Genomic DNA, 25,689 nt, shown 5'->3' on the forward strand with positions numbered 1-25,689 from the left:
TATTAAGTACAAACAAATGAATGTGTACAAGAAACAAATGAATGTGTACAAGGGGGAGGGGGTGTTAAAGACTGAGTATGTACACGGGGTTTGACTATCTTTCCTAAACTTGATTTTTTTTTAAAAAACATTGAATTTCACATGTGTAACAAATCAGAATTGTGTTTTTTTTTCTGACTTCTGTCACAATTTTTTTTTTTAATTCTTTATAAATAATGAGGAGAGAAAAAAGAAATCGAGTTAATTCTGAAAAAAAAAAGCATACATATTTGGAGGGAAGGGGGTTTTCGAAAGCGTACAGGTTCATACAAAGGGAAAGGGGTCCTAAATCAGTAGTTTTACTGCGTACGTACTTTATAGATGCCCCCCAAACAGTGATTACTTTAGGAGTCTTTAATAATAAAATCGCACTTTGCACAAAAAAGATTTACTCATTCTGATTATTTTAAAGAAATTTTTAAAATACATTTAAAGTAGTTATACACTAATGTTCAAATTACAATGTTACATACAAATAAAAATACAACTCAACCAGTCTTAGATTATTTCAGAAGATGATTTCTTAGATTATAAAATATTTATATTTTACAATATGAAAATTGGTCTTACTTAAAAAGCATTTTACCTTCTTTCGAATCCGAGCTCCAGGAAATCATTTAATTTAAATATTATTAAATCATGAACAGAAGTTCATACTAAAACTTGAAATTAATTTTTGTCCTTGATATATATATATATATATATATATATATATATATATATATATATATATATATATATATATATATATATATATATATATACACATAAAAATAACTTTTAATGAATGCAAATCTAATGGATGAAAATTATAAAAGCATTAAAATGAGGTTGTAGTTATTAACCAATCTTATTACACATAATTTCAAAAATTTTGAAAACTATCTACAAAAGTTTTAATTATTTGAATAATAAATTATTGAAATAATAATTTATAACATTATTTATACTTGTGATGATGATGATGCTGCTGCTGATGATGATGATGATGCTGATGATGATAATGATGATAATGATGATGATGATGATGATGATGATGATGATGATGATGATGATGATGATGATGATGATGATGATGATGATGATGGTAATGGTAATAATGATGACAATGATAATAAAGATAGTAATGATAGTGACAATAATGATGACAATAATACTTGTGATGATGATGATGCTGCTGCTGATGATGATGATGATGCTGATGATGATAATGATGATAATGATGATAATGATGACAATAATGATGATGATGATGATGATGATGATGATGATGATGATGATGATGATGATGATGATGATGATGATGATGATGATGATGATGATGATGATGTTGATAATGAAGATCATGATAACAACGACAAAGACGACGATGATGATAAAAAACAGTTAATTTGCTCGTGTAGAAAAACCGTAACAAAAAAGATTTTTTTAAAACTTACTTACAGCATAAGCGCGTTTTTAAGTAGAATATAATACTTTTTATATTATATATACTTATTGAAAAAATAAAAATTTGATATAATAACAATGCGGCAAAAAATTCTAATAGGCGTAAAAACTTGTTAGTTTTTTTAAACTCTTTTTAATATAAAGTTCTAAGACACATCGTTAACTGTCTTGTTCTATCCATTAGACGGATGGCTAACGATTTCACGGATTATTAAATATCACGGATTATTAAATTCATCTAAACATGCCATCAGAACTCGCGTTTAGATTTTGCAGAATATAATCGATACTTTATATATTAATGCGTGACGCTAAAGAGTAGGTCTATTGTTGCCAAAGAAACGCTACAAAACGTAGATTGGATGGGTACGTGGGCTAAACGTGACGTGGTAAAAAAAAAAATTAAAATCATTTATTTAATCTGTACTCACATAAACTCACTTCTCAATATTTTTAGATAAAATGGATTTATTTTTCAGTAAGTTATCTAAACCCTGCACCATAAAGTTAAAATATCTCCAATGCAATCTCTTACAATGAAATCAGTCCCATTTTACACTACCTTTTTGAACCGTTAAAGTCATTTTTTTAAAAGTTTTTATCACAGTCCATTCCCAGCGAACATAGACGTCTATAAACGTCACAATTCTGTAGGACGTTCTTCAGACGTCCAACGAACGTTCTGTTCCCACTGTGTTGCATTTTACAAAAACTTTGAAAAAAACTTACGGTTTGTTTAGTATTGCAGTTACTTTTACGGAATAAATTTGAAAAAAATTTTAATTTATAACTAAATTTTTAGTGGGACACATGATTTTATTTTATTTTAGCATTATGTTAAGTATTTACACAGTAAACAAATGTTAAGTAATTACACAATAAACAAAATGATAAGAAATTCTGTGTCACTTTGAAACACTATTTACAAAGTAAACAAAACGATAAGAAATTCACCTTGTCACCTTGAAAGAATTTATTCCTTTTTTTCAGTGGGTTTTAGCATTGACTACTGCTATAAGAAAAACTCCAAAAGGTTGAACACCAGACCTTTCAATCTAAAATCCAGTACTCTAACCTCTGCGCTGTAATCTCAAAAGCGCATAGATTTGATAAAATAGAATCAAATTTCTATTGGATTCTATTTTATAACTTAGAATAGACCGAAGAATTTATTTTACAGCAATACATAATATTTTACAGCAATAGTGTGGCAAATAAAAGGAATGTAGGTAGATTAAAATTGAGCAGCAATGAATGTAAAAAACAAGCCTAATCTTTTAATAAACTTTAACCAACTAGTTTAGTAAATTTAAAAATTGTATTTCTGTCCTAGATTTTCTCTACTTTAGTTTCTACTTTAGTTTCTATTTTAGTAAAATACATTAAATTTAAACATTATTATAACATATATAAGTATAAAGGAACTAAATATCATTTTATTAACTTTTTCTCAAAATCATATTCATGTAAAATATGTACGTAACATAACTTTTAAAACAAATTTCCTGCGCAAGTGACCCAAAAAACAACAATTCCACGACATAAATGCTTTACAATATTATACAAATTTTTAAAATATAAATATTTTAAAATATAAATATTTTAAAAACAAATATTTTATAAAAATATTAATTTTTTTTAAAGTTGTATACAATTTTGCTTCATTTGAAATCCATGTTGACTTATTTTTTTTATGGCATTTTGAGACTCAGGTTGATTGATCTATTTTTTGAGAAATTTTTTAATTTTTTGATAATAAATAATTACCTTGATGAAGATATTAAACGCATCATGTTGTCAATATATCCACTAAATTAGCCATGAGATTTGAAATTCTATATAAGGCCAGATACAATTAAACAGATACCAAGTATATAAAATTTAACTCATTTATTTATAGCTGTATAAATAAAACAAAAATTGCGTTGGAAAGTACCGCTAAAAGTAAGTTGAAATAAATTTGCCACCGTCAGGTACATGCAATACATAAAATACATTTTGAAAACCGTTTTTTGCATTCAAAGCATTTATTAAATATATAAAAGCACAAAACGTTTACTCAATGTCTATTTTATATTATGTTTATGTTTGTTCTGGGAATGACTAATCATTATTTGTTTTTAAATTTCTTTTTATCCAAGTATCTATAAACAAATAAAAAAACTTAAAAAAATTTTGCGAAATAATAATCTATTAACTGAACCCTAATGTCAAATAAGGTTTAATCAATTTTAAGCGGGGAATAAAATTGCCCCACCTAGTTTTGATAATTCAATTTTTTTTTCGTTTTTAAAACTAAATTAAAAAAAAAATAGTATTATTGAAAGTGAAAATCCATTTTGATATTTTTGAAATGTAAAACTATTTTCAGTCTGTGTTTATTTTGATTGTACAATATTAACTAGTTTTTAAATCAATTAAATTTTCTTTTTTTTAATTAATTTTTTTTTTAGTTAATTTTTTACTTGGTTCTAGCGAAAAGATCCTCTAGATCTTCATTTTAACACCATAAAACTTTTTTAAGTATTTTATTCGTAACACAACCGTATTGTTATACTACGCTTATTTTATTGCCATACCACGACTTTATTTTATCATAAAATATGTCATAATCAGATAATACAGTTCATTCAAACCAAATATTTTATTGGTTACTTTAAAATCATAAATTAAGTAGGATTTGTTTTTAGTGTCTGATTATTGTTAAAACAATTTTTTTCAAAGCAAACAATAAGCATGGTTTAAAAAAACTAAATTGTTCCATCATCGAATAGTGCAATTTATTTAAACATTGTATTTTATTGGTTACTTGAAAAATGAAATTAAACAACTTAATTAAGGCTCTAAGGAGGGGAAGAGGTCGGTGGTTTTGTGACAACTCATACAAAACAGTTGTCTCTCTTTTCAAACCTCTATTCCGACGTTGAGCATCCTTGACAAAACTTGCTACTAATGTGTTTCGATTTTGTGACGAGGGGGAGAGGGAAGTCAGAAATGGTCAAAAACTGCGTGACATAATTTATGGATAACCTCTATCCTGATTTTATATATGACATAAATTGATATTATATAAGACATAAATTCTTACATACTAGTTAACAAAAACTTATAACATAAATCATAACAGTCCTATTAAATTAGTATAAGATAAATAATAATAGCAAAAACAACAGATAATAAAATACTGACAAAATAATTTAAAAAAAAAACAAATTTTTCTTTTAAATCTTTAATTAATATCTGTGAATTTTTATCTTTTCTGTTTGATGATTTTTTTTAATTAGAAACAAAAAGTTATTGAGTTAGTACCGGAACCGGTTAACATTTTTCAAAACTCAATTTCGGCAAAAATGGAAAATTTTTGCCGAAATTGAGTTTTGGTTACTTTTGGATTCTATAGTGTAAATGACACGATTCTGACTATGTTAACATGGACAAAAAAATTATACATCCACTTTTATTTATTTAATTCCAATGTTTTGAATTTTAACGAATGAATTTTAAATTGTTTGAATACAGAACGTATCAATTTTAAATTGTTACAAAAAAATGAAATCCCGAATAGGGCCTTTACTTATCGTGTAACAAGGGCGAGGTGGTCAAAATATTAGGATTCTAGGAATTTGTGTTATCATTTTTGTAAGTCTATCTAAATAAACTTAATTCGAAAACATTAAATCACACGAAATATAATTTGACACAAACATTATTTTTTCTCTAAAAAAATGTGTACCTAAGCCCTTTTTGAAAAACCTCTCACATTTTAAACCGTTATAAGTATATTTATAAAAGAGAAAATTTTAATAGTAAACTAATTTTTATTAAAATCACAATAAACTACTGCTAAAAAAAATAAAAGATATTATTTGTTAAAAGTTTAAATAGATAATTAATTTTTTTAGTTTTCAATACATGTACAAGTGACTTATGTCCCTTTTGAAAAACGCTCTTCAATTATTTAACAGAAGTCAAAAACTGCTCATTAATAAAAACAGAATATTTCAAAGAAAAATACAGGATTAAAAAAGAACAAAAAATCCCCAGATACTTAAAAAGGATTTTAAGCAAAATTTAATTTATTTTAGTTTTAGGATGTGAACTCTGTGTAATCTGTTAATGATGTTTTATTATTAAATTGCGAGGTTAGAATTATTTTGAATCTCCACTTTATGAAAAATTCGAGTTATTGATCGTGTTATGTACCTCAAAATAATATTTTTCTACTATATTGAAATCTAAGCTACAATCAAAAAAAGTTGCGGAAATAACAAAAATAACAAAAATCTTTTTATATGCCGTCTCCCAAAGTTTATATTTTGTAAACCGTTTTAAAATGTGGAGATAAATCAAAATAGTTCTAATCTCGCGGAATGTAATCAAAAAGCTTAAATCTACTTCTTTCACAAAATGATGGAGTTTAAAAAAATAAAAAAATAAAAATAACTTTATTTATTTTGACAATCTTTTTCAGTAGACTTTCTCTGTAATAAGTAAAATATCTTTAAAATACTTTAAAAAAAAAAAAAAAAGCCAACTTAAGCATTTAATGATTAAAAGTTTAATATTAATGTTTTTGATGCGTTAATAAGTTGTCGGAATTTTTTTTGAGTTGTAAACTTTAAATGTGCTTTCCTATGTACATTTTAGAACAAAAATGATGGAAACCACTATGAAACATTTAAAGAAAGAAAAAGAAAATCATAAAATTTTTTACAACAGCAAGAATAACAAATAAAAAAAACAAATTCATAAAAAACAAAAGCAGACCTGCACTAGGAAAGAAAAGTCAAATGCTTCATTTTTGCCCCTTTGCCCCAAGTTACACCATGTGACGCTTTATGATATTTTTGAATTATTTTTAAAAACAAAATAAAAAATATTGTTGTTGTTGTTGTTGTTTTTGTTTTTTTACCTCCAATGTAATTATTATTTTAATATATAATTTACTTAATAAAACTCTATAATTCAAATATGAAATGATATTTTTTTACAAGATGCCATACAAAATATAAAACCGTATTATCCAATTATCAAATAATATTGTCGCGTTATGAAATAAATAATGTCGTGTCATAATCAGATAGTAAGTGGAATAGAAAAGGTCGGAAACAATCAGAAATCTTCTTGGAAAACTCCTGAAAAGTATCGTATCTAATGTGTGTGTGTGTGTGTGTGTGTGTGTGTGTGTGTGTGTGTGTGTGTGTGTGTGTGTGTGTGTGTGTGTCTGTGTGTGTGTATATATATATATATATATATATATATATATATATATATATATATATATATATATATATATATATATATATATATATATATATATATGTATATATATATATATATATATATATATATATATATATATATATATATATATATATATAAGAAATATAGAAGAAAACAAAAATTAGATAAGTGTTTTTACTAATTTATTATTGCTCTGTTCTTTAAGAACATTGAGCACTCTGTTTGTAGAATACACAAAATGTTGCGTAAAGAAGCGAGTTAAAATTCACGCATTTTTTTATGATTACTTTTAAGGGTTATTTTAATGACTATTGTAGTTAAAGAATTGTCATGGGAGTTTTAATTTGTATATATATAAATAAGATTTTATGTAATAAACATGGTAGAATCAATAACTATCAGATAGTTGTTTTTTAATATATAAGCGCGATAATCAGGGCCATCCTGAACGGGGACGGGGTTGTAGGGGGTATTCCACCCTCCCCAAAGCTGTCATATAAGCATTTGAGTTGGCTAGTTTTGAACTATAGTTGACAAATTTCAAATATTGTGGACCTTTTTTTTTTGGTGTTACTAGTTGGCAAATAATACATACGACCACTCCCCCCCCCCCCCCACTTCCATGAGAAACCTCTTCGGGACGGCCCTGGCGATAATGCAACACTCACAATATTCCGAGTGTTCTGAATGCATAATGCAATACTAATATTGAAATATGCATACTTTAAATATGTTTTGATTGTTAATGTTAAAGTTTAACACATTGTAGAATTGTTTGAATGTTTGTGTATTGATTTGTTGGCACTTAATATTTACGTTCACAAGAGAACATTGCTTTTTTAAAGTTAGTTTTTGTAAATGTGGATTACGAATGATTTTTTATTCTTATTCTTTTAAGGTTGCATGATAAACTTAAAGAAAAAGTTTAAAGAATCATAACCGGAAGTGACACAGAACACTCAGTATTTGGCCAACCCCGTAAATTTCCAGAAAGTCAATTGCTGACAAAAGCAGAAGTCTTTAAGCATTATCTATACATCAGACACGCTTTCTCACAATCCTTAGACTCTGAAGAACCATCAATCAGAGATATAAATAAGATGTTAGCTGATGATTTGGTAAACATATGGTTGAGGACAAGGTTTCCTAAGATGTTATATAACAGCACTCTGAAAAGCTTGGATAAATTGGTTACTGATACAAAACGATTGAGTGCCAACTTGGTTCGTTCAATAAAGTATTTCACATTTGTCCTTGCAACTATGTTATTTGTGGTATCAGAGACCGGTTAAACTGCCATTGTTTCACCAAAGTTCCTTTTAAAGAATGGGAGTTTCGGCTCACTCAAAAGAGTAATCATAAAATTTAGATTGGCCAGATTGACCAAGAAGAAACAGAACAACTCCAAAAGCAGAAAATTCGTAAAGAACTGAAAATTCAGTTTGGAAAAAAGAATGCAGAAACAGGCCAAGCTTCGTCATTGACAATAATTCTTTCCTGGGAGAGCGATAAAGAAAGAAGTTGTTGCAATGATAATGAGGAATATAATGAAGCTACTAATTCAGAAGACAGCTCACATAGTGGACATGATTCCAAATATCGCAATGTATTTCAGTACAAAGAACTCTGTCAAATATAACGAACAGGAGTTTAGAAGACAAAGAAACCTGTGGCGATAAAAAGATTTCGAAGAACATGCAGAATTACCCACATAGACAAAACCCTAAGGTTAGTGGAACAAGACGATGGTAAAGTTAGCAGGGCCACTTCCATCAAAGAAGATCATTACATAATCTGTTCATGTCTCAACAGCGTCTACTTTGATCACATTTGTCCTCAAAGTGGTAAAGCAGTTGATGTTTTGAAAAAAATTGTTTTAGTTTTAAACGACAGAAGTTCTCTTGTAACTTTACAAAGTGTTGTTTGTGATAGAACCCATTTAAACACTAGCTAGAAAAGTGGTATCATTCGTTTACTTGAAACTCGTACTGGCAAACCTCTTCTATGGTGTATTTGTTTGCTTCATTTGAATAAGTTACCTATCAGAGCAATTTTCACTGCACTTGATGGAAGTACATCTGGTTCTACTGTATTCAAAGACATTCTTGGTGAACAACTATCTTTTGATGTTCATTTTCTACCAATAGTTGACTTTGCCAGTGTAAACGGAGTACTCATTGAAATGTCTAATGACGTTATTCATAATCTCCGTAAAGATCAGAAATACTTACTTAAAACAGGCAATGCTGTTATCCGTGGATTTCAAATTTTGGATGTAGAAACAAAGAAGTATTTCACAAATACTTCTCCCGGATGGCTTACATTTGCCGATCGTCTGCTTTGGTTATACATGTCGACCGTAAAACCCACAATAAGTCTGATAAAAAATGTTGATTACATCATCAAAGTTTACTGTTTCTATTTGTTTTTAACAAAGAAAAATTGGAAACTCGTTGAAAGAGCACAGAAATTTTTCATGATTACGAAATTTATTTGTAGTCTTAAACATCCTGATACAATAGCAATTGCCCAGAAAGTATTGCAAAGAAACTGTTACTTTGCTCATCTTGAAAATGGTTTGTTGTCAGTCATCAAAGATGAAGACAAGAAAAAAGCGGTCGATGCAGCAAAGAAAATTATTTTATATAAAAGAGAAGATAATACTGATGGGGTGCGTGTTTTCTCTCTACAAAAGATTTCTCTCAATTTCCATTACAAAAAATTTCTTTCAATTTCTATCCTCATATTTAGAAATGATCGACTGGTCAAATGTTGATATCTCTCCTCCTCCGATTTTATCTGAAGTGAACAATGAACCTCTTAATCAATGTTGTAAATGGCACTCTTCAAGTTTCTGACATTCCATGCCATTCTCAAAATGTTGAACGTCTAGTCAAAGAAGTATATACTCTATCTAAGATTGTCACAACCTATGAAAAATGTCATGGAATGGTTGTTTCCGCTTCAAACTCAAAACTTAAATATCCAAAATTCGACAGTAAAAAGGGCTTTATATAAGGATTTTGCATTTTCACGTTCTTTTTTTAGTATACAAATGTAGCTTTTATTCTTTACATGTTGTTTTTACTTATTTTCAGGTGATATGTAGACGAATAACAGTGGAACTCAAATAATACAAGCAAAAGTTGCCCCCTTTGATGTAAATTCAAAAATGGTAATATTTTTTTGGTAGTCATATTACATGGGGTAGCAACTTTTCCCACTAGTAACGATGCAAAAATCAGAAGAATTAAAAATATGACCCGCCCTAATATATACATATATATTATATATGTATATATTAGGGCGGGTCTTTTTCGCCTATCCAGCGCCTTAGTGAACTCGTTGAAAAAATCTTATCACCTCTTGTACCAAAATTAACAACATATATCAAAGTTGATTGGCATTTCATTAGAATTCTACCTAATAATATGGAGTACCAAAATACTACTTTATACAGTGTTGATATTTCTTATCTTTATACTAGTATTTTTTATGAACTTGGTTTAGAAGCAATTAATTTTTGGATAAGTAAATTACGTGATAATATACCTATCAGATTTTCGGAAGCTTTTATTTTAGAAAGCGTGAATTTTATTTTAAAGAACAATAATTTTACTTTCAATAATGAGTTTTTCAATCAACTAATCCGTACAGCTATGGGAACAAAAATGGCTCCACCATATGCTTGTTCAGTAGTAGGATATCTTGAAGAAGTGAAACTATTTCCTAAAGTTTTACTAAACTTCTTCAATAAAATTGAATGAAAGAATGTTCAAAACAATTTCAAAAGATACATGGATGATGGTTTTGTTGCTTTATTAAAATCAATTAATGTTAATTTGCTGTTAAAGTGTCTCAATTCTTTACACCCCGATATCAAATATACAGAAGAACAATCTAAAATTTCATATACGAAAACCACATAGTACCAATTTTTAAACTTCTTAGACATAAAAGTTATTCTACATGATAACAACATTATTGAAACAGATATTTTTTATAAACCTACAAATTCCCATGACTATCTAAATTACAATAGCCATCACCCTAAACACACAAAGGAAAATATACTTTTTGCATTAGCTAAACGGATCATTTGTTTTGTATCTAATCCAACAAAAATGGAAATTAGACTTCAACAACTAAAACAATTTTTAGTTCGATGCAATTACCCAGTAAAAATCATTAATAATGGAATTTTTAAAGCTCGACTACAGGGACCAGCACCTCAAAAATAAGAAAAGAACAAAATTATACCTTTTGTAACTACAAATTTTGCAAATATTAATTTTGAAAATTTGGTAACTACTCTACATAGTATTTTGAAACTATCTGTTTTAGACAATAATTTAAAATTAGTTTTTGAAAACACTTCTATTGTACTATCACAACGCCAACCAAAAAATATTTTAAGACACATAAGTATATCAAGTTTTAATAAGAAACCAGTTTTTATTAACGATGAATGTAAGGTTTTCAAACGCGTATCAAAACGTTGTAAGTTATGTACTATCTATCTTCAGTTTGTTAACCATTTTACTACATCATCTGGTAAAGTATGGTACATTAAAAATTAAATATCATGTAATTCAAAAAATATTATTTATTTTCTATCATGTAATGGATGTGATGGAAAAAAAACATACATTGGTAAAACTAATAACCTAAGGTTAAGAACTAATCTACACATCTACACATGCAGAACAGGTACTGGTTCAGATAAATTTGATTAGCATGTTTTCAATTGCCATAAAAATGAACCTTTTTTAATTATTATTTGCAATGTTAAAACTCTAAATTATTTCCAATGTTAAAAATGAGAATTTACTTCTTATTTATGAAGCTCACCTACATAAACAGGGACATGATACAATGAACATATAAACAGGAAGAAATTATTTTCATATTACTTTTAAAATTTCCTTACCTACAAGTATCAAATCATGCTATATTTTTGTTAATTATAGTTTTTTATATAAATCTTAATTACTTTCTTTTTAAACTTTTTATAGGAAGTTCAATATAAAGAGTTTTTTATAGTTTTGTAAATCTCATACACAGCTGAAGATTTTATATGAAAGGCCTTCTGTGTAAGAGAAAAAAACTTTAAATATTTGTTAAGATTTAACTAATAATATATATATATATATATATATATATATATATATATATATATATATATATATATATATATATATATATATATATATATATATATATATATATATATATATATATATATATATATATATATATATATATATATATATATATATATATATATATATATATATATATATATATATTAGTAAAAAACAAATATCTAACTTTTATCTTCTACTTTAAGTTTCACCATTGCTGGATCATCAGGAAGAGTTACTAAATCTCAAAAAAATTCAATTTTTAGAAAAAAATATTTTTCAGGAAGTTATATATTATTATATAAAAAAATTTAAATTACTATATTTTTTTTGTTAACGGAAAGTTACAGAAAGTAATTATTAAATAAATTTCTTTGGAATGAGAATAGTTTAATTTGGTCATTTGTTTTTATAATTTTTTAAGAGGTATTTATTTTCGTGCCTACATTTAGAAATTAATTCAGATTTTTTATTTAATAAATTTTCTTGATTTAAATGAGTAATTATTTCAAATTTTTCTTGCAAACATCGCATACATTTTTTGGAAATGTTATTATAGGCTGGGGCAGATTTTAGAATAGACCATTGTAAATTAAAATTTTTTCTTTTTTTCTTTTAAATCCCAAATATATTTTAACAGCATAGTCTCTTTTGAATATTTCTTGTGTTTAAACGATTGTTTGTGATTGGCATAACGTTTTTTCCATTCCCCTCGGTTAAGCCAATATATTGTTTATCAGGGTTATTTTGTGAGGAAACAATGCACTTGTAAATTATATTTTTCGAAAGGTATTTTCCATTTAGAGGGCAACCTATTTTTTGTTTACAATTACAATTGTACAACTATAACTTACTTTAATGGTATTTCTGTTAAAAATTTTATGTAATTTATTAGAGGGAGGAAAATGTTTGTCTACTAATTTTAGAAAAATTGTACCTATATTTGTTGAAACATTTTTGCTGTACCAAAATTGAACCAAATTATGTTTTTATTTCTATTACGCTTTTTTGCAATTTTCTTTTCAAATTTTAGCTCGAAATTTTGAAAGTGACTTTTTTTATGGGCATCTTCATAAACGCGTTTAGAGGAGTTAAAAATATTTTCATTAGAATTCATTATATATGAATATATATATATATATATATATATATATATATATATATATATATATATATATATATATATATATATATATATATATATATATATATATATACACAGAGGCAATTCTACAAAATAAAATGAGAGGAAAGGGAGGGGGGGTGAGGTAAATCCATAGAAAGTATCAACTGGTTTCTTAAAGGTAAAAATAAAAAGTCCTCAAAACTAAAACTCATCCAGTTGAATTGTGTCAAATACCCAACTAGCGGACTAAATTCGTCAATTCCCAACCCCTTCCCCTTTTATATACAGTGTATGCATATATATATATATATATATATATATATATATATATATATATATATATATATATATATATATATATATATATTTATATATATATATATATTTATATATATATATATGTATATATATATATATATATATATGTATATATATATATATATAAATAATATATATATATATATATATATATATATATATATATATATATATATATATATATATATATATATATATATATATATATATATATATATACATACACTGGCGTAGGAAAGTTATTAAATGTTTGAAATAATCAACTTTTAAACAAAATAAACACTCCAAACTTTTTTACGTTCATATGTATGACGAAAAGATTCTTTATAAAAAAAAAATTACTGTGATAGGAGAATAGGAACAAGAAACCCTAAAATCTTAGCCCCCTTAACCTAAACGTGAGGGCAATGAGTTGAATTATTTATTTTTTCATAAATATTAACTAGTTACGCATTCATCGACAGATTTTAAATTTTATGTTTAAATTTTTCAGTGTTTAGTTTTTATGACCATGTAATGTTAGTGGCCCCTCAAATTGAGAGAGGGAGGGTATTCTTTACATGGTCATAAAAACTGAATAATTTAAACATAAACACTGAATAAACATAAGCACTTCCTACGCCAGTTTCAGTTCGTTTTTATTTTTGTTTAACGACGCATTTTTTTTAGACAAAACCATTTGATTAGTTGATAATTTGAATAACCGAAATCACTAGTCTACGTTACTGTTTGTAAACTTTTCTAACTCAAAGTAAAAATAAAATGAGATAACGAAACGTCGTTTTAGAACGGCTTTTTATACTTCCACGTCTCAGTTTCTAAACCAGCCAAATGTAGCATTTAATGCAAACTTAAAAGTTTATTTATTTATTTATTTTTGAATTTAGGTGCTCCAAGAAGACCTTATGGTCTTGTCACAGAGCACCGCGGAAGTGCATTTAACCAGGAAGTTCACGCCTCCTTCCTTACCGTGACGCAAAAATATGTCCAGAGCTCGCTTTGAACCTAGATCTCCTGCTTCTATAGCAAGCGCTCTAACCAAATAAGACATCTACTTTTAATGAGTTTCAGTAGACTAAAGATTATCAAAAATTATCTGTGATCAACAATGAAAAAACATGTATTTTTGGATTGACATTAATTCACAACATACGTAAGACGTTTATTCAGCGCCTTATAGACGTCACAAGTCAATATGGTGTTTTTAAGACGTCCAACGAACGTTCTGTACCCTCTAAAAGCGAAATCTCGCAGAAAAATGTTGTATAAACTAGCAGGAAAGTAAATTTTTTAGTAATACTTGTTTTCAGTAATATGTATAGTGTAAATATATTTTTAGATAACCAAACCGTTGCAATAGTATTAATTTTTTTTTTTTACGATGATTGTTAACAAAAATAAACTTAGCAAACTCAAACTATAAATTGTTTACTTAGATCTATTTAATAGTTATAATAAAAGGCTTGTAAAAGCATCGATAAAAGTATATTTATCACAAGTACGATACTTGAAAAAAATCTTTATAGGGGTTATTGTGCCATCCACCAATCCCTATCGCCCCCAAGTCATTTCTCTGCCCCTCATTCTCCCTTTTAATATTATGTGAAGTGCATATTAAAATAGATTTTGTTAAGAGTTAAAAACAGTTATTTTTCTTTCATTCTTTTGTAAAAAATAGTCAGTATTTACCTAAGACAGTTAATCCTAATATTAATTCTAGTTCTAAAAAGTACACAAAGAAATGTTCTTTTAAAGTTTCTTAATGATTACATTAAAAGTAATTACAAGATCGCAGCGTCGGGAAAGGGTCAGATAACAAACGGCTCCGCGATCGATGAGTTATTGCAGTAAAAGCATAAATCTTAAAGTTACAAACTATAAAGATTATTTATTACAAAAAATATTGTTAAGTGTTGCTATTTTTTACTCTTTTTATTTATTTTTTCAATTAAAATATTATTCATATATATATATATAAGTATATTAGTTAAACATACGTGTAACATGTAAAACAATAAAAAAGCAATAAAAACATACGTGTAACATGCAAAACATAATAAACGTGTAGAAACAGATTTTGATTTTTGATTGAGATTTTTAACTGTAAATTTTCGAATAATATATTTTAATGAAAACAAGAGATTCAAAAAAAACTTACGGTTTTTAAAATCCGCTTTGTCGGTATAAAACTTTAAAATAATTTTAAACGAATTTTTATCAACAAAAAAGTGCTTTAAAACTATTTTTTCAAGTATCCCGAAACCTAAACTAAACGATTTCGAAATTATTTCTTTGTATGGAACCAACTTTTTAATAAACTGCCATTTACATTCACTTTTTTGAGTTATAAAGAAAATTAAAACCATATTCTACAATTAATTAGTAAAATTAAGTTATCTGTCCCTAAAGGTCGGACTGTTTATTGCGGCTATGAATACTATATAAAAGCTAAAAAATCCCCTCATAACTAAAATCTCTTAAATCGTTTAAATTCATTATCATTATATTTCTTCTTCTTGTCATTCTTATCGCCAATTTTATTATTATAAGCTTACATCAGAAGTTATCACTTTTTTTAAATTGATGTAAAAACTTTTTAGAATTTATTTAATTTGACACCGAAACCGAAGTTTCGATGAGTCAAAAAATGATACAAAAATTTAAGAGCTTTTATGCCGAAACTGAAATCGATACTGAATATGCCTAGACAACCTTAGTATTTACCATGAACACCATTATTTATTTCTTGTTTCAAAAATAAAATACTAAAAAATTTAACAAGAACTATTTTTTTAAATACATAAATTTTCGTACCGTTTCTTGTATGACACAATGAAACTCTAGTTTTAATATCAGATTAGAGCAGCCCCATCAATGTTTATAATACTTTGGTGCAAATTTTTATTAAAAAAAACATCAAAATACTCAATAAAATATTGTGATTGTTACAAGAACGAAATGAAAACAAACGAGCCTAAAATTAATGTAAAGGAGTTTCCGATTAATAAGGTTCTCAAATCTGAGATTGGCAAGTAAATTTTTACCAAAAAGATATAGGGAACCTATATCTTTTTGGTAAAAAATTATAATGTGATAGATAATTAAAAAGTAATCAAAAAAGATCAAAGAAATTTTTTCAGAAATTTATCTCAAAAATAACTTAAAAAATATTATTACATCTTATTATTATTATATCTTGCGGAATAATTATCCTTGTAGCTTGTGGAATAAAACTTTCCAAAACTTTACTTTAATAAAATTGTTTTTATTTACTAGATTTTGCCTAATATTGCTAAAATACAGTTTTTTACCTGCGGTTTAATATTAAAATTAAGTTACATTTTTAAATGCAATAAAACAATTGTTTGGAGCAAGAAAAAAACATAATTTTGCTTTGCAGGAATCATTCATTTGATTTAAAAGATTGACAAAATGATTTACTAACATTTTTCATTATAGGGAGAGACCAAGACTAGTTGGCAGCAGGGAGTTAAAGAATTGCGTTTAACCTCATAGCCTTTTATCAGAAAATTCCAGAAACTACAATAAATCTTCCTAATTAATCTTTTTCATCTTTCGCTGTAGTAGTTAGGATTTTTTAATTTCTAAAAATATTTTTAAAAAATATGTAATTTTTAAAGAAAAATGTAAAATCTTTTCACAGGAAATTTGTATACTTAGAGTACTTTTTTAGCTTATTATACAAACTATTATTTGCTGCCAGCTTAAAGGAATCAACTTATCTCCGCTTAAAATTATTACCAAGGTAAATTTTCAATATAAATCTTGCTTTCATATATCAATAACACCTTTTTTTTGTGTGACAAAATTTACTAAGGAGGTGTTTAATCGGGCTGGTCCAGTTAACCAGATCAACTAAATAAATAAAAACATAAAAAATAAATGTTTTACATTGGAATTTTGAACTAGGCATTTTTATTTTTATTTAACTGTTTGTTTTAAAAATAAACGGAAATGTCTTTGATTGGATAAAAGAAATGGTGTGATTTTTTTTATCCAATCAGCTACATTAATGAGCTATATTTTGCTTGCATTGCTTTTTCGTATTTATATGGAAATCGTCTGACCTGAGTGGGATCCCACTAAAATCAAGCGAAACTTCAGTTAAGTGGGCTGTCATATAAACAAGTTTAACTTTTATCGGTTCATAGTAAACGAAATCTCGCGAGACAAGTAGCTCCGGCTTCCCATCGGTCTCCTTTTTGGTCTTATTATATTAAGAAATTTATTCTACATTTTTGACTTGTTTTGCGAAAAAAAAAAACTTTCACGTTTTGAATAATAAAAGGCCAGTTTGTATTGTTCACTACATTTTAAATAAACAAATCAGATATAATGAATTTTAGCGCTTTTTTTTATGAAACTTAAAGAACCTTCTCTTGAAGAAAAGAAATTCGTATGAGAATTTCTATTACTGGAAATAAAGTTTGATAAAACTACCATTATATATATTTATAAATATATAAATAACAATTAGTGTGTAACGGTGATTAAAAAAATAATGAGAAACTTTAAACTAAAAACTTCTTTTTTAGATGTGTATTTTAAATAATTGTAAAGTTTACTCTTAAATAATTTAAAACTTTATAATAATTTAAAACTTTGTCACCTTGCAACTGATCTAGTTTCACAACTAATGGTTTCATCTCAGATCAAACTATTTATCAAAGTATTCTATTAAAATCAATTCTTGTAAATTTTAGTATTGCAGTGCATCTGTTATCAAGTTTTATTTATCTTTCAAATCCAAAATATTGTATACTGCATCATATTTACCAATCCACCTTGTCTGTGCAGGAAACAGTAACTCTTTATAAATACATACTTCTGCCATTTATAATTTAAAATATTTCACAATGATTGGCATTTTTCCTTGAAAGCAAATGTAATTCCGACAATTTTTTATGAATTAAAACTCCTAGAAAAATTTTTATAACTTTAAATTAGACGTTTATTCTAGAAGAATCAAAACCAACTTAAAGAGGTTCAAGCTTATATTTTTCCCAACTGCATTTACATATGAAAAATATATATATATAGTTCATTTTTTAAATATCTAATTGTTATTACTTGCTGTAATTTATCTCATAGATTTTATCCTCTCGCTCCCAATATTGTAATATTGCTTTATTGTATTCCACAATTTCATTTAAGCTAGCGACGCTAATGTGTGTTTATAATTAAATAAAAAGAGCTGATGTTTTTTTTATAATTACTGTGTGAACATTTTTATCTAAATATAATAACGAATACCCAAAAATTTTTTTTATCAAAAGTATGTTATTTAAATGTTTTAAATTTTATTTAGTCTATTTAGCTGAATAAAATAAAGTTAAAAAAAATGTTGTTTAACATTTAGTAACTTACATTTTGATGTTTTTAGTTATGGATTTTTTTTGTTATTTCATTTTACTGTTTACACAAAATTTTAAAAGTAAAAATAGTTTTTGCTCAGAAATAAACTTTATCACAGTGACGAATCCAGGAGGGAGAGAGGGGGTAGAGGTAGGGGAATAAGCAAGGTTACCCCCCATTCCCAAACCCACCAGAATCTGAAAGTCTTAAAGTATTTCAGAAATGAGAGACGCATATGTGATACAAAATACAAAAATATTTCAACATCCAATCCAACCTTTACCTCCCCCCTCTCCCCCCAAAAAAACTCCTGGATCCGTCACTGTTTTATTATACTCTTAAATAAAATACTTTTAGTTTAAACTTATGTTTATCAATATAAAAAAAACTGTCACTGAAACAAATATTATATAAAAAAACTTACTCATAAAACTGCAAAACTACAAAATACGGAATTATGAAAGTAAAATCCGATGTAAAAAGTATATTGATCCGACGTAATAGTTTTGACATACTAACTTATTACTAAGCAAACTAATTAACGGAATAAAAAAAACATTAAGAAAAATATTAAAACAAAGCGTTTTGATTGTCATACCGTGTTTACAGTAAATATTTACTTATTCTCTCTTATATAGTAATAATTTATACAATACGTAGTCATAATTCTTACTCACGGTCGTGATTTGAATAATAAAATGGTTGTCACATAACTCAATAAGATTTTATTAAAAATTAAGTTAACCTAAAATTACCTTAAATAACATATATTAGATATAATGCAGGACTTCTGTTTGATTTTAAATTAAATTTCAAATAACTTTGCAAAAAAAACGAAAGTGTCGTAAAAATTTCTTAAAAACTTTTATACGGTTTTTAAACGAAAACATTGGTTTGCCTGTTTAATAATTTAGACGGAATTCAATAATGAAGAAATACATTTTACAAGATACACAAACGCCTCATTAGGGCTGTCCAGAAATCATTACACAACCCAGAACATAGCCTAGTGAAGTTTTTCCCATTATACTATCAATTCTTTATTGAAAAACATTTTTTACAGATTTATTTTAAGTCTTCTAGGGGTTGCTCAAAGCTCTTGAACATTTTAACTAAAATATAACAGAAAATGTATTAAAACGCTATCTTACTTTTGTTCTTACTTGGTCTTACTCAATTAAATTTATTAAAGTAATTATGGAAATTGTTATTTTTTATATAGTAGTAATATGATGCACAACTTGTGCATGCTTGTTTACGTTCTACATATATTTCTGGAAAATAATTCAATATTTTCATAGTTTTTAAGGTCCAAAATGAGGAAAAATGTCAAAATTGTCACTTCAAGTTAGTAAGTTCAAGTTATTAGTTTCAAATGTTTAGTGTTTTTTTGTCAAAACTTGGAAACAGCTTCCGATGTTGTTCCACACCTTGCAATAGCCATGCTCTCTGTTGTTCATCTGTTGTTATTATTGTTGCAAAATCTGAGATTAGTTTGACGCCTCGTTCGGCAGCATCGTTGACAACTTTTACTGTTCGAACAAACTTTTCAGCAACTTGGAAGTCTTCATCTGCTGCCCATTGATTCACTGGTTTAGCAAGTCAATCTTTTCTGATGTTGAGATTCTGGAACAACAGATGCTGAGGTGTAAAAAAGAGCCAAGAATCTGTTCATACGTTCCAGTTTAATCACAGTTTCCTTGTCGTATTTCATTGCTTTTGAAAACATGAACATCTTCCCAGAATATATGTTGCAAGCCATCCAACGAGCCTAATGTATGGCTCCAGGTTTGAGGAAATGGGTACCACGAGGTGGTGTTTCACCCAGAACAAAAAGATTATTTTCTGCGCACTCTCGGTAGTCATCCCGAGGAAATACAGATTATTCTTTGCTATTGAGCAGCATTTTTAAATTTTCAATGACTCGTTCTTTAACTTCCAACAACCATGGATTTTCAATTTTCAGCAACTGGATAGGTGACTGCTCATCGAGACCTGACCATGCCTCTTTGAAGGTAGCAAACATTTTGTTTTCTGGTCCTCTTATTTCACCAAACAGTGATTTCCAAACAGCGCTAGCTACAAGTTCAAGGATATGTTGACGACAAGCAAGATAAAATAGCTTTTTATCAACAAGTTCTTCGATAAGTTTAGCTGCACCCTTATGGACCCCACTGTTGCTTGCTGTAGTATCAAATACCAAAGCGACAACTGATTCTTTTAATCCCCATGCTTCTAAGAGATCATATGAGGCATCAGCTTGAGTTTGTCCTTTAGAATCTCCTAGTTGTGGCACACCCAGCAATTTTCCCGATGAAAATTCTGTTGAACCTGACAGAAGAATTGCTAGACGTTCAAACTTATCACCAAGAGAGTCCTGCAATAACTTTCCATCCCAGTGCATGGCACCAAATTGAGGTGGTTTTTCCTTTATTTTCTCCATTATGTTTTCTGCAATGTGCTGTCTGTTTGACATTCGCTTTCGACGCGTAGTTGAACGGGATACATCGAAGTCGTCTAGATTGCCACCCGCTGCTTTTATTATAGCTGAAACTATCATTGTAGTTTGATTGTCGGACAACTTTAACCAATCGGCTGCTGTCGTTAACTCGTCACATTCCATAATTTTTCTGGGAACTTGAAGTGTAACAAATTCTTGAAACTCTATTTTTTCAATAATGTGATCTGGCTCAAAATCCGGATCAATTTCCGTACAACCAACTTGTGCATCATCCTCGGACTCTTCAAAAAATTCATTTCCTTCTAGCTCTGCAGCTGCTCTTTTCTCTAGTCTTTCTGTTTCTTTTTCTTGTCGTTGTTGCTGCTGTTCAATTCTGGTCAGAAACTGTAAAGCCTTTGCTTCAAAAATTTTATCCTGGCCATTCATACTAGACTTTCTTTCATGTTTCTGATCAAGATAAAACGCAATGTCATCATCTTTGTGTTTCTGAGATAGAAGTCTAGATTTTCTTATGTCATCAATTGCATCTGGAGCACTAATGTCGAAAAGCATATCAAGCTCTGAGATGAAGTTTTCTCGTTTGTTACCAGGGTCGGTGGCACGACTTCTATTTTTTTTTAAATTGGTCCATTCATTCCATAATCCAAGAACATCAAACATACAGTTTTGTCTTACTTAGGTTTCGATGCGAGCCATGTGCCAAAAATCTGCAACACTGTCTGCAACGATGTAAGAAATTTCTTCATTCTTAACACTGTTACCAACGCTATCAGGATCATGTCTCAGATATAAAACATACTTCATCACCTGTCTGCGTGTAGGTAACTTTGCTCCTGTAATTGATGAACATGGCTGACCAATCAACCAAAAATTTGTATTAGTTCTAGTGGTAGGTTTTGAAGATGACGGAGTTGCGGGAACACTCGAAGGTAATGGCGAAGACGGCATAATTGGGTTTGTCACTTTTAATTCTTTTCCACTCCTAGTCAACATTTTCTATTTTTTCTAAACAAAAATGCAAAAATGTATGTACCCAATCATAACATGCAGGTAAAATAAATAACTATTATAACAAAAACATTATTTTCTATGTGTTTTAGAAAATGACATACAATTTGTTTGATTTGGGTCAAATTTGGGTCAAAATTGGGTCAAAATTGTGTAAAATTTAAAAAAAAATACTCACAATAACTTAAATAATCATCAACTTATCAATTGGCATCCATAACTTAATTAATCAATAACTTAAATTGATCAATTTCAACATTTTTCGACAGTTATACTAAATATAACATAGCGTTTTTGTACATTTTCTGTTAAAATTTACTTAAAATGTTCAAGAGCTTTGAGCAACCCCTAGAAGACTTTAAATAAATCTGTAAAAAATGTTTTCCAATAAAGCATTGATAGTATAATGGGAAAAACTTCACTAGGCTATGTTCTGGGTTGTGTAATAATTTCTGGACAGCCCTAGCGCCTCATAAACTTAAAACCTCAAGTTATGAGAAAGGTGGTCAAATTTTTTAAATACTTTTAAGATTAGACGCTTGCTTCTAACATCACATCATTAAGAAGCAGGTATTTCTCGTCTTTTCACAAACTTCCAAAACAAATCGAACTATGTAATAAATTGGTAAATGCAGTATTTGGAAAGAGGTTTTACTGCGGCAAAAATATAAAAAAGAGGCTAACCAATAATTTCGTCAACAATTTTCTTGCAATTTTTACCTCACCACCTCTCCCCTTGTCAACAACTAGTCAAACTTTCAGAGAATACCTCTATAAAATTACGTCAACAATTAGTAATGCCCCCCCCCCCCTCCCATAAGAAAAAAAAAAAAAATAAATAAAAAATTTTTTAAATAGTAGTAATAGTAGTAGTTTACAGCTTTAAGAAAAAGTGATTAAAAACAAAATGTTTAAAAAAAAAAGTTTAATCAAGTTTTAACTTATGAACATTTTAAAAATATATATTAACCATTTAAAATTACAAGGGCTTGCTCTGAACAAAAAGTGAATAGAAGTACAAGTGATCATGGCCAACGACACGAGTTTCGAAGTGGAGGGAGGCTACAATTGTCAATTCTTAAAAAAAGACTTCTATATCTAGAATTTTCTTAGGTCTTTACCCCGGCCCCCCCGGTGTCGTTGGCTCTGGTGATTGCTACTTGCAACACTCTGCGTTAAAACTTCTTCCAGTGCATGGTAGAAGGTAACAAAATTAAATTCACGCAGCCTATTGAAGAATTGCAAGTCGATACCATTTCAATAAAAAAAATTATTTCAAAATATAATAATAATATAATAATAAAAATTATTATGAAATTTAAAAATACAAAGAGAAACATTAAAACTTTGATGGTGGAGAATATTCCTCGATGTTTTCCGAAATTCATACTATGATAAAGAAATCGTAACTACTGAAATTTTTGACAAGATCTTCAAGATTTTCTTTCACAAAACAAGTTTATATTTTGTTATGTTATGATTAATAATTGCAAACTTTCAAGTTGTTTACTTTGTTTGCAATTATTATTCGCCTCAATCTTTTTTTGTTATAAGTTGTTATATTATGATTAATAATTACAAGCTTAAAAAAATATATATAGTTAATCATCTGTAAGTTAATCTGAAATATTGTTTTTGCCTGGATAACGGTTGCATAATTTAGAATAAAGGGTAGATATTCTACAAGTTATCCCAAATTGTGCAACCGTTATCCCGTTGGTTACTATCTAGGTATCATTTGATAATGATACCCAGGTAGTAACCAATAGGCGGGTACCCATGAACCTGTTAACAGCCCTAATTCTAGACAATGTTAAATATTTATTATAATTTATAAACAGTGCAGAGTTGCAATCTGTGAATGTGCCATTCCTCCTTACTTTAACTTTAGATCTAATTCAATTTCACATTGAAAACTATTTCTAATAGAGTCTAGTATAACAAAATAATGCATTTGATAATTTGTATAAACTAGGGGTTGGCAATACTTTAAGACGAAAGAGCCAAACTTTACAATTTATAAAAGTTTTCCAGTTTTTAAAAAGCTATCAACATCTTGTTTTCAATATTATGATAGTATTTGCGCATGGAGCTGGAGAGCCGCATTTTACCACGAAATTTTAACATCAAATTTGGCTTGGGAGCAGCAGGTTGCTGACCGCTGGTATAAACATTTAATTATTATAATGTAGACTATGTACTAACATAAATCTTTATTTGTTTTCACAGCAGACCTACAAATACAAGCTTTGAAAAAATAATAGTGTTTGATTATTTCGTTCTGGATGTATAGAGTATTTTTAAAGCACAACACGGAATAAAAAAGTAGAAATGTAGTTTAAAAAATAGTCAAAAATTTTTCGATCCCCCTCCCCCATATTTTGCTGACGTAGTTAATGGACAGCCCCTAATAGGAGGTGATTGTACACGTTCTGTACAACATACGACCATGCAATCAGTACTCAACACATTTAAATATGGATCACGTCCAAGTTGGTATTTGACTGAATATTAAAAAGATTTTTAATGACATTATTTAAACTCAATTTAAAACTTTATATTTTGTTATTAATTATTTATTTGTGTTTTTCTTATTATACATTTGAATTCTCGAATTTGTCAAAAGAAAAGAGTCAAATTACATGGTAAATTAAGGCAGCCAAATTATAAATACAAAGAAAAGTTATAAATACAAAGAAAAGTTTTGGAAATCTACATTATAAACTTTTCTTAATTACAACTACTATATTTTTAATTATATCTTACGATTTCTTATTTACAACTTTCATGTTACTTTTACGTTAGGATATATAGAATATACTCTTAAACTTTATATGTTCTATACTCTTTTTAATTTACATTAACGATCTCCCAGAAATTCTCGCATCTAAGATAGCATTGTTTGCTAAAGATACCACCATTTATTCTTGTCTTGATAAGAAACTAAAATTCTTTGACTGCTTGGAGGGAGCATTTTGAACTTGAAAAGGGTCTCACTCTGCTACAGCTTGGGTCTTTCAGTAGCTGGTGAACTTTAACTCAAATAAAACTTTTTTTAGCTAATCGTTGTTGTAATAACCTAGATCTTCCTTTACTCATGAACGGTAAAGTACTCGATGAGTCATCTAACCTTCATCTTTTGGATTAACTCTTACTTCTGATCTTTCTTGAAAATCATATATCAAATCAGTTGCAAAATTAGCATCTGCTAAGGTTGCGTCTCTTTATCGTACTTGCCACTTTCTTACTCAGGATTCTATTCTTTATCACTAAAAATATTAAATCCTTCCTTTGTATGGAATACAGTTGCCATATTTGGGGCGGATCATTCAATGATGTTCTTTCTCGTTTAGACAAGGTATAAAAACGCATAGTAAACATAGTTGACCCTTGCAGCCAACCTTTATCCATGTTCACATCGTCGTAATTTTGCTCCTCTTTCTCTTTTCTATAAATACAATAATAAGCACTGCTCTAAAGAGCTTGCGTCTCATTTGCCATCTACTAAAATTAAACAGATATCA

General features: G+C 28.0%; 1 protein-coding gene across 5 annotated transcripts in view; it reads right to left on the reverse strand.

Moving 5' to 3' along the window:
- Positions 1-19,233, reverse strand: part of LOC100198141 (serine/threonine-protein kinase D3) — a 57,626-nt gene extending 38,393 nt beyond the window's left edge. The window contains exons 1-2 of one of the 5 annotated variants that reach the window (XM_065805766.1): positions 3,425-3,589; positions 3,256-3,323 (exon numbers count right to left, since the gene is read on the reverse strand). The gene's annotated coding sequence lies outside the window, so the exon portion shown is untranslated. Of the gene's footprint in view, positions 1-3,255; positions 3,392-3,424; positions 3,590-15,478; positions 15,874-17,950; positions 18,260-19,120 lie in introns of those variants that run through there. The other 4 variants (XM_065805767.1, XM_065805769.1, XM_065805768.1 and 1 more) reach the window with 4 other exon arrangements.
- Between the last annotated feature and the right edge of the window lie 6,456 nt (positions 19,234-25,689).

Source organism: Hydra vulgaris, chromosome 09 (assembly GCF_038396675.1).
Source record: "Hydra vulgaris chromosome 09, alternate assembly HydraT2T_AEP".
In the NCBI taxonomy this organism is placed as follows: Eukaryota; Metazoa; Cnidaria; class Hydrozoa; order Anthoathecata; family Hydridae; genus Hydra; species Hydra vulgaris.